This window comes from Neodiprion lecontei, chromosome 7, assembly GCF_021901455.1.
Source record: "Neodiprion lecontei isolate iyNeoLeco1 chromosome 7, iyNeoLeco1.1, whole genome shotgun sequence".
In the NCBI taxonomy this organism is placed as follows: Eukaryota; Metazoa; Arthropoda; class Insecta; order Hymenoptera; family Diprionidae; genus Neodiprion; species Neodiprion lecontei.
In genome coordinates, this window is record NC_060266.1 from 7,383,208 (window position 1) to 7,399,906 (window position 16,699).

Genomic DNA, 16,699 nt, shown 5'->3' on the forward strand with positions numbered 1-16,699 from the left:
AAGATCTTTCCGTAATCATTTTTCTTTATTTTTTACTTTTTTATTTTTTTATTTATTTATTTTTTTTCGTACATCTTTTGTCTTATTTTTTCTTCCCAGAAGACGTAACTAGACAAGAGAAACGCTGTCTTACAAATAACGCCTAAAGATACCGAAGTTTTTAAATCTCTAAGGGCGGAGCGTTTTTTCAATTTCAATCTCCACCTTGACGGTATTTTTTATACTTTTGGGTCAAACACCAAGTGCAAAGTTTCGACCAATTCTTTCCTGTTGGGAAAGATTGTCAGTTAACAATTTTACCGAAGACAAACAATTTCTGGTACTATCTATAAAATATTTTATACTTACGTACGTGATAAGTTATTTAATATCATAGATTTATTTCAGATACAACTGTGCTCAGTCTGTCAAACTTATTGAACTAGATCCAATTTCTTAACTATGCTTCGCGTTGGAAATTTCTAAACGTATGCCAAATGTAAAAGTGTCTTTAATTTTCGCAAAACCTTTGAAATACTCATGAAAGTTTTAAGTTTCCGCTGATGATTTAAGTCGGAATGAACCACAGCAACGGTTTTTCCCCTTTATTCACGTCGTGAATAATTACAACCAGTAAGTCATGCCGTGAACGTTCCTCACGTTAAATTCTCCAAGAAATTTAAATCTGGCACATAAAAATTGATTTGTCGCCACTCTGTGCAGAAAAATATCACCTAAACGTTAGTTTTTTTATTCCGTTTTCTGCCGAAAAACAAGGTATGTTATAAAGTAAAGTTTTCACGATCTCTTAGTTTATGTTTCATTTCTATATTATACAAAACTATTTTTTGCGAATAATTTTTTTGAGTCGAATAGACTTTGCGTAAAATTTACGCGATTCGTTTATTAAATTAAGAAGCTTTTCATTTTTATTAACTGACTTATCATATCATTCAAAGCTCTAAATTTATCGACCAATATTAATTCGTACTATTTCTGAGTCGACGATGACTTCTGAGAAAATTTTCAAAATTTATTGGTTAAAAAATGATGCCGTCACTTTAACTTTATAAATTCCCTGAAATTTCCACGTTGACTGGACGTCCCGCCATTTTCTTTGTACTCACAGCGGCAACAAATCACTCCTCACAGTCCTAATTTGGAACGTCTAATAGAATTTGATATAAAAAAGCGACTCGAATAATTCACTTGTATAACAATTCCTGTCATCGGTTATGAGAAATAAAAAACTACGTCTAAACTGCGGTTAGAAACTGAAAGAAATTTATAACCTCCTCAAAAATGGGTTGAGAAAAAAAGAATCACACCGTCAGATCCGAATCGAGTTGATCAGAAAGCACAAACTAATGACGTATGAAAAACACTACCTTCCTACAACAATTAACGCATCGAATGATTCAAAATCTGATTATAAATATCGTAAAAACAAAAAACTGAGAGACGCAAATGTAAATATTTTGGTACACTGTAATTCACAACTTAACGTGTTCGATGAATTCCTACACCGTTTTTAGGAATAATTATTAATTGGCTTGTTGGATGAAATATTCATGGGCGTAGCTTCGACCGTTGAAAAATGTCTCGCCAAGTTTCTTGCACGAAACTTTTTTTCCTTATATCTACGTGTCCTGGCGTTAATGAGATTTCCCCGAGATATTTCTTTTATGCTAATATTATGGGACAAATTCCTGATGCTTTCCAGCTCGCGTCTCTCAAGCTTGTCCTCTGTATCTTTTTCGCGATGCTGTTCAAGATTGAAGCCGAAACGGTGGACGTACCTTCTTATCGCAACTTGTCCTCCCCCGGAGCTGTGCAACTAGCCGGCTATATAATCGAGGACTCTGATTGGATGAAACGAAACCTCCGCGATGAGATTCAAAGCTTGCAGAGACTAGCTTTGTCCCCCGTTTATTCAGACCAACCTTTAATGGATTATCTTGCTCTCGGCATTCAGAGACTATGAAATCAACGCTCGTAAGTTAAACATTTAAGTATCTTGCTCAAGGGTCGCTTCGTCGAATTTCTCTTGAAATATTTCACCCTCTTTTCAAGGTTGAGTTACGGGGAGGAAATGCCATGAGAACAGGCTTTTAACACTCCTCATAATTAAGCCGTATATTTGAGCCTGATTTTTTCACGAATAATATTTTTGACACACCGATTGAGCTGCCGAATTAGTCATAAGTGAAAAAATTCTACATCCTTTATTCGAAGGCTCCTGTTGTTAAAAAGTTTACTGCGATTAAAGATTTGTTCAGCTCATATTTTTGAGATGAAATTTTATTTCGTGCCCAAAAAACAATGGATCAATTATTTTTACTTATAAATTGATAAATAATACATATTTTCGGTGTCACGTTTGATGAATTTTTCAAAGAAATTTTTTTCAAACATTTCAAGCCACATTATTACGTTTTCACGAATCACTGAAATTGATACTTAAACATACTTTGCGGAATTAAAAATTGTTGAACACTGAGCTTTCGCCTAATTCAAGCCCAAGGAAAATTTAAACGGTAAGTTTAAAGAACAAATGCACGAGTAAGTATTTCAGTAATATACAAATTGATCTACGAAATGAACTTTTCGTACATGAATACGGAAATTTGGTACGAGGAATTTAGAAATAGGAGTCCTGTGGATCAATATTGATAAGTTGATTATTGAAAACTGGAAAAGCTGCAACAACTTTGAATTTCACTAAGTGGTACAGCACACACGATGCGAACACGGACTGACAGACATCAAACCGAAACTTCGAATCGAATTTAAACTGCATGCAGAAAAGTTCTTCAAAAGCACATCCGTTGAGCTTTCAACGGATGTTACTAGCAAAAAACAGTCAAAAAATCCGAGAGGACTGAAATCTTCATTCGTCAGAATGAAATGATTAATTTACGATTTTTTTTTCTACATAAAAATCCACTCAAAGATGCGTAACAAAAATTCACTAAAGACTTATATCTGTAGAAGAAAAAAAAAATTGTTCTAATTTTAAAGCCAGAGCCTCGATTTTACCTCGAAACGAATCCCCAAATTCCAGAGTTTTCAGGCTCTTGGCCAATAAAGTATACAGACGATAGCCCTAAGCCTATAAGAGGGCGTCATAAATTTGTCGGATGGTGCTTCAGAGTGTTAATGCCAAAACTTTACTCTGCAACAGAGTCGTTTCAGCAGCAAGGGTTTCACATGAGGTAGTAAAAAAAGGAAGTCGAAATTACAGTGTACACATGTGTATATATTTTTTTGGTTTCTGTAGCTTAAACTTGCAAAGCGCTCAGCTTTTCAGACTGTACCGTTAAGTTGCATATATAATTATAGAGCAGCTTAAAAAGCCAGAAGGCAAATAAATCTCTTTTGCGATTGTGTAACAACGTGAATTTAATACATGTTTAGAGATTTGCTCGTGAAATATTTTGAAAGAATTCAGCATGCAATTTATTGCATGATTTATCTTGTAATTTCGATAAAATAAATGTGAATGAACTGTGTGATTTTTGATCCAGTATGTCTGATGATTCGTGCTTTTGTAATTTGCTACGTGATTTTTTATTCATTTTATCGAATTTACAAGATGAATCGTGTAAAAAATTAAACGCTGAATTCTTTCAAAAGATCTTATGATTTGACACGTGAACATTTTCAGTGAGGTAAATCGTTGGTTACAACTCTCGAATTCAGCTCTGGTATCAGAATAATAGACCATCCTTAAGATTTAAACACCCGATACGAAGGCCTCGCAATTTCCGGTTGATATCTCTCAATCAACAATCAGCGTACAGCTAATTCGCAAGATATGTTCCAGCAGAAAGATGAGTATAGAAATTAATTGATCCTGCAGATTTGGATGATTGAAGGATTCTTATTTCAAGGCAAGTCACTTTTAGACAGTGATAATTTGACGGAACGAGTCAGATTTAGTGAAATAGTTTATTGTACTTGCGCGTAATACAAACAGAATGTAGTAATTATGCAGGATAAAAAATCCGCAGAACCTATTCAAGGTGAAATATTTTGCGAGATTATTATTTCTGTAGAAAACATGCCGGAAAAACAGTTTTATCGCGATACTTTTCATCATCGTGAACAGAAAAGAGTCTATCGGTCTATCCGACAAACTTGTGCAATGATCTCGAAAATAGCCGAGTGAAAAATTTGAAACTGACAGGACTTGGCAGCGTAATGGAAAAGTTTCGAAATTTTTCTTTCTGAAAAACAAATAATTTATAAATTTTTTTAAAAATAAATATACAAACTGGGATAAGCATAGGTAATCGATTACTTAGAAAAAGTAATGAGGAGGAAAAAGTATACATTTTTTCTGGAAAACACTGAAAATCGATTTATTTCCGATAAAATCGGCAGTTTAAATTGAATTGCCCATCATTTGATTGTAAAATCCTTCAAGTTTCAGTTCTTTTCATCGCACCGTTTCCGAGATCATCGCGGGAATTCGTCAGACATACCGACAGTTTTCTAAAAAGCTTTTTGTTCGGATTACAGTAGTTCGAACACGTGAAGATTCGTTGAAATTAGTAAAATTGATTTTCGACTAAAATTAATACTTTTCTTATATCACCAAACGTGATGAAAAGCAAAGACGTCAAAAGATTATCCGCAGAGGGAACGTTTCATATTATTGGGAAAATAGAATTTTCAAATCGTGTGATACGTCTTGATCACATTTTGTTGCATGTGTATATTGAGTCAATATCAATTTTCGCGCCAACGTTCTGAGACACTCAAATTAAATAGCAATCTACATATTTCATCAACGTTCCTCGCATAACTTTCAACACATCGGAACAGAAATCTCGTACGTAGAAACCGTCATCAATTTGTTCTTACGTGACGTTTCAGACCTGATAATAACACCTATATTAATTCATAGTATCGTAATGCAGACATGTAAAGCGTAAAATGTTGCTAAACTCGGTAATTCAGCTGATCGTGACCGGAATTCCTAATTACCTGTGGCAGGAAATAAAAAAGGAAAACTTTTGTGATTCATCAGAATTCGATTAAATAGTGAATAAATTTTTATTCAACGAAACAAATTGTTCCATAGCTAGGTTTGATACTATTGCACGAATTGTTTAGGTACTTCAACTGAAGCCAAATCATTCTCATTTCATCAATCAAATTATGATTTATAGTTTTATGTGATTTCACAGCCACAATGTTAAATTTGCACGTCATTTTATTAAAAATAGTTGAAACACCTTCAATATATAATATATATATATATATATAATATTCATCATAAAGATCTTCAATGGAAGTTCGGTTATGGCGCGTGAACACACGCAAAATGAGCAGTGAATACAGGCGATAGGCGATAGGCGAATTCTTAGTATTTGGGCTTCCGTCAATGTTAAAACTAAAGCTAAACTATTCTTGCCACTTTTCTCTTCGACTTCGAACAGCACTCGATGACTGGGGAATCCTGAAACTAATCCTGTGATCGAAATAAATTGTCAGGTGAGTCAACAGCGGCCATGTTGAATTTGTACTACCGTTTCAACTGAAAACTGTGCAAATGTTTCAGACACTTTTCGCTACTGCCATAAATGCAAGTAATTTTAATAGCTGACCTACGTGGACCAGTTGGATCTAAAAACGTAATTTATTGCCACAAGCTCGATGATTACCTTTCAACCTTCAGGAATTCAACTTTCGTAATCCACTTGCACGAATATGTTTGAATAGATTTGTAGAAAGATATTGAAGGGGCATTGACAGTTAATTGCTAGTATCATCGTGTGATTTTTTCCGTGGTTTCAAAAGTTTGGGTAAGATTGTGCGAGACAAATGGAATGGAATCCGGTACGAGGTAATTTACTCGTATTTCTTTTCGCTACTAGCGTCACAAGTCTTATAGAGCGTTGTAAGAAAACTGGTAGTGCAATTTCGCGGTAATATTTCGACAGAATTCTTAGTTATAAAGCCGTGTAACCGATTCGTGCCGTAAACATATGTTGTTATAAAGAAATTCTAGTAAAATGTGTGCACTTCGCGTGAGTCGTAATATCGGTTTACACTTTATCGGCCGGGTAATCAAATGCAACGGTTACGCCGCCCGTTTCGTTAAGCCAAGAGAACACATCGGTATGTATACCTGTACGCTTGGTATAGCGATGAAATATACTAGCTAGGGTCTGGAAGCGGGCATGAATGTTAATGCGGGGACGACGAAGGAGATGAGAATTGAGGAGCGGCTGGAGGGTCGGTCGGACGGCGTGCTGAAGTTGAGAAGAGAAAGATGATCGGATTAGGGGTAAAGACAAGGGAGATTACCCGATTACCGGAATTATCTCGCTGTCCGACTGGGTGACGCGCCGTTTAAGATAGCTGCGAAAATCCCCGGCTCACCACCATTTCCTACCCCATTTACTGCCAGGGTGTATCGAGGCGCTATTCAAGGATCTACAGGCACGTGGCTTGAAATCGTACCAGGTAAATAATAATTATACAAATTGTTCTCACTTTGATTTTAAACACCTGTGTGAAATTTGAATCTGATTTTCTGAACCGCACCGGAGTTATTTTACTTGTGATTTTTTTCTGGATTTTACATTGATTCTTGTGGAAAATTGCAAGGTTTAATTTAAAATCTCGAAAAATTGAAAGTAAAATGAATCCGGTATGGTTCAGAAAATCGCTTTCAAATTTTACGCAGATTTTTCGAATAAAAGTGAAAACAATTTTTATCACCTTCATTGCCCTGGCACGATTTTGACCCACACGCCTGTACATCCTTAAGGATGTACCTACTGGCTATACATTCACGATCAAAAGTGAGTCTCCTCGACAATATTGAATACTTCCAAATAAGATAAAAATCTGAATAAAATTCAACCACGATAAGGACGATAATAAAATTCAATTCAAGTAATAATAATGCCCAGAAGTTATCAATGAATTTTTTAAACAAAATATTGTTTAACAAATTTTCAGGGAATGTTTTCTTCTGTCACGTGAAATGAATTCGTTGATTTTTCTGAATACGGATGAATTTTCAAAGAATTTTTTCATTATTTTGAAACTTCAGCTTTCGAAAATTGTAAATTTTGAAAAATGGAAGAAAAATCGTGAATTTTCGATCCGATTTCGTAAAAGCGTTGTACATTAAAATTAAAAAGTTTCCGGGGCATTGAACGAAGAGTTTCGTGAATACAACTTTTACAAATTTTCGAAAACGGAAATTTCAAAACACTTATATAATTCTGAAAAAATACACGTGTATTCAGAAGATTTAGCGATTTAATTTTACATGAAAGGAAAAAAAAAAAAAATGTTCCTAGAAAATTTGTTGAGCAATGTTTCGTTTAATCAATTTATCGATAACTTTTGGGCATTATTATTATTCAAATTTAATTTTCTTATCGTTTTTATTACGTTTGATTTTTTCCGATTTTTATCTCAACACAAATTATTCAATATTTACTTACTTTTGGTTGAGAATGTATAGCCAGTAAATCCTTAAGGCTGACGATCACAAGGATATAAGGTACGATATGTCAAAAAGGATTTATTCCAATTATTTTTAATTTAAAGATAGTATTCTTCGATAGTTTATTCTCTTTTTCACTATTCAGATTCCGAGAAATAATTTTTTGTACAAATTGTTGGACGTTTAAATTCGATTTCCTATAATTCACAATCGACGAATTTTTCATTATATGCTTCATGGAAAAATGTATTGATCTTAAAAAGTGATCTCCGGAATTTTGCATCTTCTATCTCCGCTTATCCACCAACACAACTTTAGTCTTGCCATTGCCTCATAGCTTGGGATTTGTGAAACCGGAAGACCAGCATCGTACTGTTTGTAGAAGCAAGCAGAGAAAAGATACACAATTTTAGCGAGCATGGTGGATTATTCAAACTGGCAACGTAACGGGTGAGAAAACAGTTCAAAACAACATAATCAGGGCCGTGCCTACCACGCAGGAAAATTTCTATGCGCGTTGTAAAAATTTTTTTAGACGATCTGTGAAGACTTTTATGCTGAACAAAATAAATCCAACCAAATTAGAATCGGGTAAGAAACACGAGAGTTGGATCATTTTGACCGTTCTAATTATGAAATCGTTTTTGGGAATAGTTGACATCTTAAGTTTTGTCGTTCGAATTTGTTTAGATTCATTGTTATCACAAAGTACGGATGTTGTTTTATTTTACGATCACTATCATTGACGCGAACAACATTGCTGGAGATATTTTAAACGGTTTTCACGCATCCTAATGCACGTTTTATCCTTTAAGTGGGGTTAGGGGAAAATCTCGTTGAAACAACACTCACGCCCTACACATACGGAATACGTAATGGCAAATTAAGTCTTTCGCTGGTCCTTTAAGTGAAACTTGGTTGGATAAAGTTTTGTCTAATTACATTAAATTAGGTATATCCGAGTGTTTAAATTTCGATTAAAGGATGATTTGATTACCTTGAGTAAAATTTCATCCTCCCATGATGACCGGACGTCGAATCTTTCATGGCTACTCTCTTCGTCCCTTGTACGCACGGCAAATACGCGGTGCTTAATTGAATATATTCTTTGAACGTGTACCTACTTCTTCAATTTCTTGAACCGTGAAGTAAAATCCCCTGAATTTTTTAGGAGGTTGCAGTGGTAAAAGAATGAAAAGTTAATATTTGTTAAAATTTGGCACGCTGGTGAGGTTTTATGGCTTGAATGCTTTCCTGAAGTTTAACACCGATTCACAACTTCAGAGCCCAGTGGTTGTAAACTAAAAATTCCAGCTTCTGGATTCGATTAAGATGGCTTCTTATGGAAATTTGTTCACCTTCCAAAAGTTTTTTTCTTCTAGCGAGATAAAAAAATGTTAGTAAGAAAGGTTCAAATTAACGATATGTGTGAAAGTTTTGGAACATGAGTACTTATTAAATGAGATATTGATAATTTTATATCGAAAAAGACATAATTTTACGGTACCTCAAACAGCATGATAGATTTGGCAATGTTGCACGAGCTGCAGGGTTAAGTTTGGGTTGCCATCGGTTTCTGCTATTTCGGTTAATCCGCACAATGTTGCCAAATCTCAATGGATAATACGTGAGTCAAGTAATTGAAAGATTCAAATTTTATTCCAATCAATTTGACTATCGCACTTCCTGTAGAACCTCCTTAATACTAATCTACATCCGTATCGACGTTACAGTGATGAAACAATTAAATGTAGAAAGTTAAACATTGTCTTGTACATGGAAATCAGAGAGAAACCATTCACAACAATAATGAAGAATATGGAAATTCGAATATGGTGTTTCATTATTTCTTTATGTAGGTGTTTTTATCGTTTTGCTTTTTTTGCACAAGAAACTATTCCAAATGAGTGTAAAAGCTGTGCACTTTTATACTCGTTCGTTAGGCCAATAACTCACAATCAGATAAATTGGGGAGAAACGTATAAGAACGAGAAAAAGAGAAATAAATCGGTCATCATCGCAACCGCCACTTATAACTTAACCTTATAACTATAACGAAAAGCAATTCTTCCTCGGCCTATCGAAAAATTGTCCGGGCGATACGAAGACCGGCTTCGCCTTACCTGAAGACAGCTGCGTACCGGTGTAAACATATTGGTGAACAATAACCGCAAGTAGAATACTAATGCGATTTGGAATAGTTATGTTTCTTTGGGGTATAGCGAGTGGAGAAGGCTTAACGCGAATATCGGCAGGATTGATAAAGCAAGGCACGTAAGACGTTGGGGTCAAGTGATCCTTTCGGGGCTTGGTGAAAGAAACTTTGGCAAAACGCGCGTTTTTGCGATTCGCGCGTGCAGAAATACTTCTTTCAAATACGGGTTGCAATATTTACCGGTTTATATTTTTCTTCGCCTCAACAAAGGGCTTTCAATTTTTCGACTGTAAGATTTCGACGACGGATCAAATTGAATCGACTAAATTTACTGCTTTTCGAAAAATGAAATTCCCGCGCAGGCACATGCAGAGTGGTTTACTAACGACCACTGATATCTAACGACAGAATATTTATAGCGTAATGCGCATGCGCCACGATCCGAAAGCAGTTATTTGCCAGGGCGACCAACCGTCGTGAACGTAACCTCAAAAATTTTGGCAGTTACCGCTTGTAGTTGTTTTCAATACCGACAGCTGTCAAAAATTTTGAGGTTATATACATCGCGGCGATATTTCGTCTATAGCACCTTGCAGAATCCTTATAGAAATTGACTTCCGGTAGAATCATTTGAATTTTCAATATGTTATAGTACATGACCTCCTGATCAAAAGTTCTCATGAATACAAGTCCCGAAAATCAGTAGTTTCCGATATACAGGCATCGGAAGAAAGGTGTTCAGATTTTTTGATGTCTATGAGTGTAGTAATTTTCACGAATAACGCTTCAAGGGGACTTGAAATAAAAAAAATTACTCAAAAAACTGAACGGTTCGTTCTCAAAAATAGGCAGGATCCTGTGACTGATTCCATCCATGCCTTATTTCCATAAGGATTCTGTGGGGTTCTTTATGACAGTTGGTCACCCTGGAAAACAATTGCCGCCTGATTGTGGCGCATGCGCATTGAAATGTAACAGACAATGGACCATTTTGTCGTTGAAAATTCACGCTGTAGGTATAAATGCACACGAGGTACAGATAATCGGAAATCAAGAACAAGAAGAAGAAATGGAGCGAGCACCTGACGTGGATTAATACTCACGAGGATCCCGGAGGCTACGCGAAGTACCTACACAACTCTCTCGATCGGCAGTCAAGCAAGGTATATCCCCTGGGTAAGTATCGGCGATACGTCACCCGAGACATCGACCACTTTCCACGAACGATGCTGGAAAACTTTTGACACCCTGCTTGTATTGGCAAGGTGAGAAATGATTACGTTGTCATTCGTCACCCACATTTTTGAATTAATTGAGATTTTCGATCCAGAAAAATAGAAAATATTGGCGTTTTCAACAACATGCAACTTAGACATTGATGCTATTCATTTCAAATCACTTACAAACTTTCACTTACAAAAAAATATAAGCAATCCCGTGCAATTTCACTCCACGATGGCTGATATCATTTAAACTTTTTTTTGCTCCGTTGGCGTCGTTAAATATTTGATTTTACAACGTTGAACCGGTATTGATTATGAGCCTTGATTGGTTTGAATAAAACGAGTCATTGGTGGAATGAAATCAACTAAATTTACTGGATTCTTCCCCATTTCTGAAGCGTTTTGAAACTATGCATCGATATCTAAGCTTCTGTTTGTAATTCCAGTATTTTCTACCTTCGCATCTAACGAACAAAATTATTTTATCTCTACGCAATGTGAGCACGCCTCGTAACAAAATTAATAAAAAAATGCGCATCGTTTACAGGGAAAACAATCTTGTTAGCTGAAATTTACTGACGCATATTACGAAAGTGTCAGTAAACTGAGAGTCGAAATTTAATTACAATTTTCACAACGTCGCGTCGTCGGTGAAAACACGCACTTGGGATTCCAGTAGTCAAAGCCGCTGCAGCAGGAATCCAAGACTGCAGACTTGAAGTTGGACTTGCAGTGGAAACGGGAAGAACGAGAAGCAATCTTCGAATAACTTGAGCGGAAGTGGATATTCTTCGTTTCATCGTATACTTGTGTCGAAGGCCGCAACATCCGGATTCGAATCAGTTCCGACTGCGGGTTATTTGAGACGAATCGGTGCAGAGAAGGTTGAACGTCGACGTGCCAACCGTTGGGAAATGGAGTCGGTAACAGGTAGAGGGCTGTAAAACTATAGGTGAGCGAGAATGGATCTCAAGTGGAGCCGAGAATTTTTCCCCCTTTCCTCGGTTATTCACTCGGAGGAAAGTTCTTCGAACCTTTCATGCGTACATTTTTCCTTGCACGCGATTCACTTGAAATTTGGCACGCGCGTGCTTTTAGGGTCGCTGATTATGAATCTGAAGTTGAAATTCTAAAATTTAAAACGGCGGATCCAATATGGCGGACAAGCAAAGAGAAGAAGAAAATTTTTTTGGCGTGTATTAAGTTTGAGCAAAAATTGGCATTTGGATTCTCACGGTAGATTATCAGGAAATGCTTTTTTTCATAAAAAAGTACGAATTTTGACCATTTGTTTAGATGTGTTATTTTTGTAATAAATAAATAAATGAACTTTGTATTTATATTTTTTTCTTTAATTAGGCATATTTCAAGGAATATTTGGAAACAAAAAAAAATTGTCAATTATTACCGAAAAAGTAGTCCAACGAATCAAAAGCGGCAGAAAAAAAAAAAGTAGACTAAACGCTGAGCGTTGAATTAAAAGTTTGAATTGGATAAAATTTCTTACAATCCAGAAAACAAATTTTTTCATTCCTACAATAAGTTAACGAATGCTTTATTGGATTTGAATTCTTTATTCATTTGTACGGGTAAATAGTTTTTTTGTTTCAGCGATCCAACTCGTTAACTATAAATATACACAGTCGCTCGTTTCAGAGGACTGGTTTGAAAAAACTTTTTTCAAATATAAAAAGCTATTTTCATGTTTTTTATTTTACAAATCAAACAAAACTTTGCTCGATTTGAAAAAATTTTCGTTTCAGATTTGATAAAAAAAAAAAAAAAGAATTTTTTTCTCAAGAAATTCTTTCTCCAAGTGTCAAACTCCCGACGGTTAGTCGTCGAGTCTTTGAAAAAGTTGTCAAAGCCGTTGTACTCGCAACACGCACATTGTTCGTTTCGCCCTACGGATTTTAAACACGTTATTTCGTTACTTACTTATCGTTGCGTAACTTCCATCGGCTTCGCGCTGGTAATTCAGCCCTAAAACGCCTTTGTGTAAATTCGTTAGCCGACACACCCGGCTGTGAAACCCGACAGCGTTTTACAATTTGAAAATCGCAACCCCCACGCTGCGTTACGCCAGTCACCGAATTTAAGTGTATGTATTTCATAAATTAGACGCGGACAGGAGCGTCATGCTGCTTACCTCCGTTGTAAAGCACTCGAGAACCATTTTTCAAACAGATTTTCTTTCGCCCGCATGTACTTGATCATCAGGCCCTGAGCCTTGTATTATTATTTGCGTTATTAATTATCGCCGCGTATCATGGTAACATTATTGATAACTACCGATACTTTGAATCCTTAAAGGGATTCGTGCGAAGATGAGATCAGGCTCCCTTGCCGAAGGGATGAGAGAGTCAAGGGTGAAAACCCTGAGAGATAAGGCAGGGAGACTCGAATAGGTTGTGGCCGGATGGGACTGAGGGTGTTTTTACTACTTTCTTTCGCACAGTTACTTTCGTAGCTCCTCGTGTATCCGAATAAACCAACTCTGTTTCATAAATTTCATCCCCTTTAAGCTGCGCAGTCGCAGCTTTCAAGAAAGCTGGTTAAGGATGAGCCAATGATCAGAAAAAGAAAACAAAATACGTTCAAAAAATCTCCAGTGGTGTTGCTAGTGGCGCAAATGATTATAGTGAACTAGAATAAATCAACTTCGCCCTGAAGTGATGTGATTGAAATGAATCTGAACGAAATTTTAAGAACGCAAGCTGAAATCTCATAACAATTTGAAAAAGGCTTTGTAATCAGAACGTTCGAAGTGATTTAACTCTGGTGTTTCATTTCCGAGTCCGATATTTTTGGGCTAATTTTATTCGCCATTCGGATCTCTGTATTAAGATTGTTTGACAAGTTTACCAACAGTCATGAATAAAGTAGGGTAAAAATAAATTTGTGCTAGTAGCCTAGTGGCCTAGCCAAAATTATTTTACACAAAAAATTGTTACCATACAAAATTGTAAATATTCATAGTTTATCATAAAAACTTGTATTTTTTCTATTAAAAAATCTACAACATACTACGATTTTTAACGAGGTAAATACGGTGAAATACTGGTTTGTTAATGATCACATTTGCACAACACAACTGTACTATGTGATGCAAAATTTCTCAAACATCTTTCAGTTGATTCGAGGAATCTGATTAGCGAAACGAGTCCAAAAACATATTAAAATAGGATCAAGAACACCGGAGGTCAATGATTTTGTACGTTCAAATTGTATCGCATTGCTTCAATTTTTTTTGAATCGTTATAAATTGTGTTCATTCGAATGAGCTTATATTCATTTCTGTCACATATGTGACAGTGTTTTTTTGTTATTCATTCGAATTCACCGTATAATCGGTGCGACTAAAATTGATGAAGACTTTTTGAACAGCGGATGTGTAACATCGCCAACGTTTGCATCAGCGAGTCAGATGGATTTAAACCATGGTTTGCAGGTTCTTATTAACTTCCGTCGACTGTCGAGGAACGTTTCTATACACACTTCATGCAGAATGCATGGATTCACCTGAAGCGATATTCTATTCATATAAGTTTCAATGCTCGTTCGACATGTTCGCTTTATAGTTTCACGTGTCTCTTTATAGACCGGTATAAGTAGCTAAGGCGATCAGTGTTCAACACGAATGCATAAGACAAGTTGAAACAAGTATGCGGGAAAGCCTTCAACTGGAAATCCCGCTGTAGTAACAGCACTCGATGCTATTATTCATCATTATATACTGCACGGTATCGGCGTTTTGTGCCATTTCAGAATTCGTGCATCTGTGCATTGAATATAATTACGTATGCATAAGTTCCTCAGACGCGTCGGCAGATCGAAGATTTTTGTGAGCCTGTATACACGGAGGGAAAGGAATTCTTGAATTAGGAAAATAGATTTTGTTAGAGTCCATTCACTTCGATCTAGTATCCTTTGTTTGTTCCAAATACGATGACCTCAGTTCAACAATTTCGATTTAGTTAGTTTGTCAGAATAATTGAGTCGAGCGAATTCCTTGATTCAACGAAAGTCCTTCTTGACGCGATCGAGTAAAGTATCGATTCGAGTGAACATTTTGATGTACTTCCGAAATTGAGTCAACCAAATATCATTTCATTCGAAGTTTGTGCATTGTTCCTCCAAGTTTCACGTTCGTTGACAGAAACAATTGGGTACTTCAAATAAAATAAGTACACGAATCTAGCCAACAAAAAATTTACATCGGTCGAATGCCGTACTTCGTTGATCCAATCGGAGCTTTTTTGGCGTAACTCGTTGAATCAGTTGCACCGATTTGTTTAAGAGGTAAAAGAAACGTCACGTGCTTTGAAACAAGTAGAGAATATATTGATCGTAAACATCGGTATACTAGTACTATGAAGGGCCACTAGGCGGTGAACTTTCTCGCTACGGAATTAGTTTCAGAGATAGTAATAAAACCGGGTAGGCGGCTTAGAAGTTAGATACGGATAATGTGATATAAAGTTATCATCAGACCTGTTACAAGTGAAGAAAGCATAATACCAAGTTTTGGGTCATCAAAGTTAATGCTGACTACAAATAAACAAAACTTAATGGCACAATTTCAGTTTAGACTTCTATACACGCAACAATAAGCTTTCGGTTTTCATCCATTAAATATCGAGTAAGTCCCACAAAATATTCACTAAACAGAATGATAAATGACATCGTTCGAAGAATGTGTTTTGTACGCTTGAATAATTCTAATGTTCAGTAAATGCAAAAGATTTTTGTAACAACAGATTTCGTCACATGTTCAAACCATTGAACTCCTGACTCAACTAAACATGTATTGAAACAAGCTCAATTTGTTTTGATAAAAAAATTTCAATCACACATTTTCCTGATCCAAAATTCACATTATCACCGTGAAACTCACGTCGTGTTATCTTGAATAAATTGACAATCAGCATGATCATTCAAAGGTTTGATTCAATTCCATATTAGGTTGTCACAAGTATTTCGTCCGAAAAAATTACTTCGTCGAATTAAGTAAGCATTGTGTTCGCCAAATTTGACTATGGCATTTAGTTGAATCAAACGAATATCCCTTGGCTCAAATAATCCTTTCCCTCGGTGCGTATACACTGTATATCACAGTCGTGTTTTGGTCCGAATTCATTAGGCACGAGCCGGGGAAAGAACAGGGAAGGGAGGCTTAATGTATTCGACAAATAAGTGGTAATCGTTATAATAACAACGCAGTGAGCACCTTGTATAACCTAATGAATATTGCCTAAAACCTGCTTCACTCAACCATTGCCCTTTCAAAACCCGAGATAGTGTGTAACAGGTATAAAGTCTATTATCGTTGTTGCGTACTCATCGCACCGTGGCGAATCCCCCGAGCATTAAAGGGGCGAGAGAGGAACTGCTCTAGAAGCTCGACGATTAAACGGGTAGGAAGGTACTCGTCAATTTTTAATCAAAACCAGTCACGGATCGCTTCGTTTTCAGTACCGTTCGGTATGTTGGGGCTCAATTTTTGATCACTTTCTAAACAGAGAGAGAGAGAGAGAGAGAGAGAGAGAAAGGGAGAAGGATGAAAATGGAAGAGCAGGAAAGGGGAAAGAAAAATTGGTTTCGATCAAAATTTCCAAGGATCAATTGCTTTTCTTCAACATTTATGCACGTATGCCGAATTTCATGAAAATCCTAATTCATCGAGCTTACAAAAAAGGTTGGAACATTGAATCATCGAATACTCAGATGATTTCAATTTCACAATGGTCAAGATTCAGGTTACTTTTAATTCCCAGAAGTCGATGTTTGGTAATCTTTACTATTCAAAGATTCGTTGGTGTGTTTGACGAAAAGTTTGTTCTAGACACGTTGAGCCGTTGAGAAATT

At 36.2% G+C, this 16,699-nt stretch overlaps 1 protein-coding gene across 1 annotated transcript in view; it reads left to right on the forward strand.

Moving 5' to 3' along the window:
- Nucleotides 1–16,699, forward strand: part of LOC124295603 (odorant receptor 13a-like) — a 134,420-nt gene that overhangs the window by 95,016 nt on the left and 22,705 nt on the right. The window lies entirely within an intron of this gene.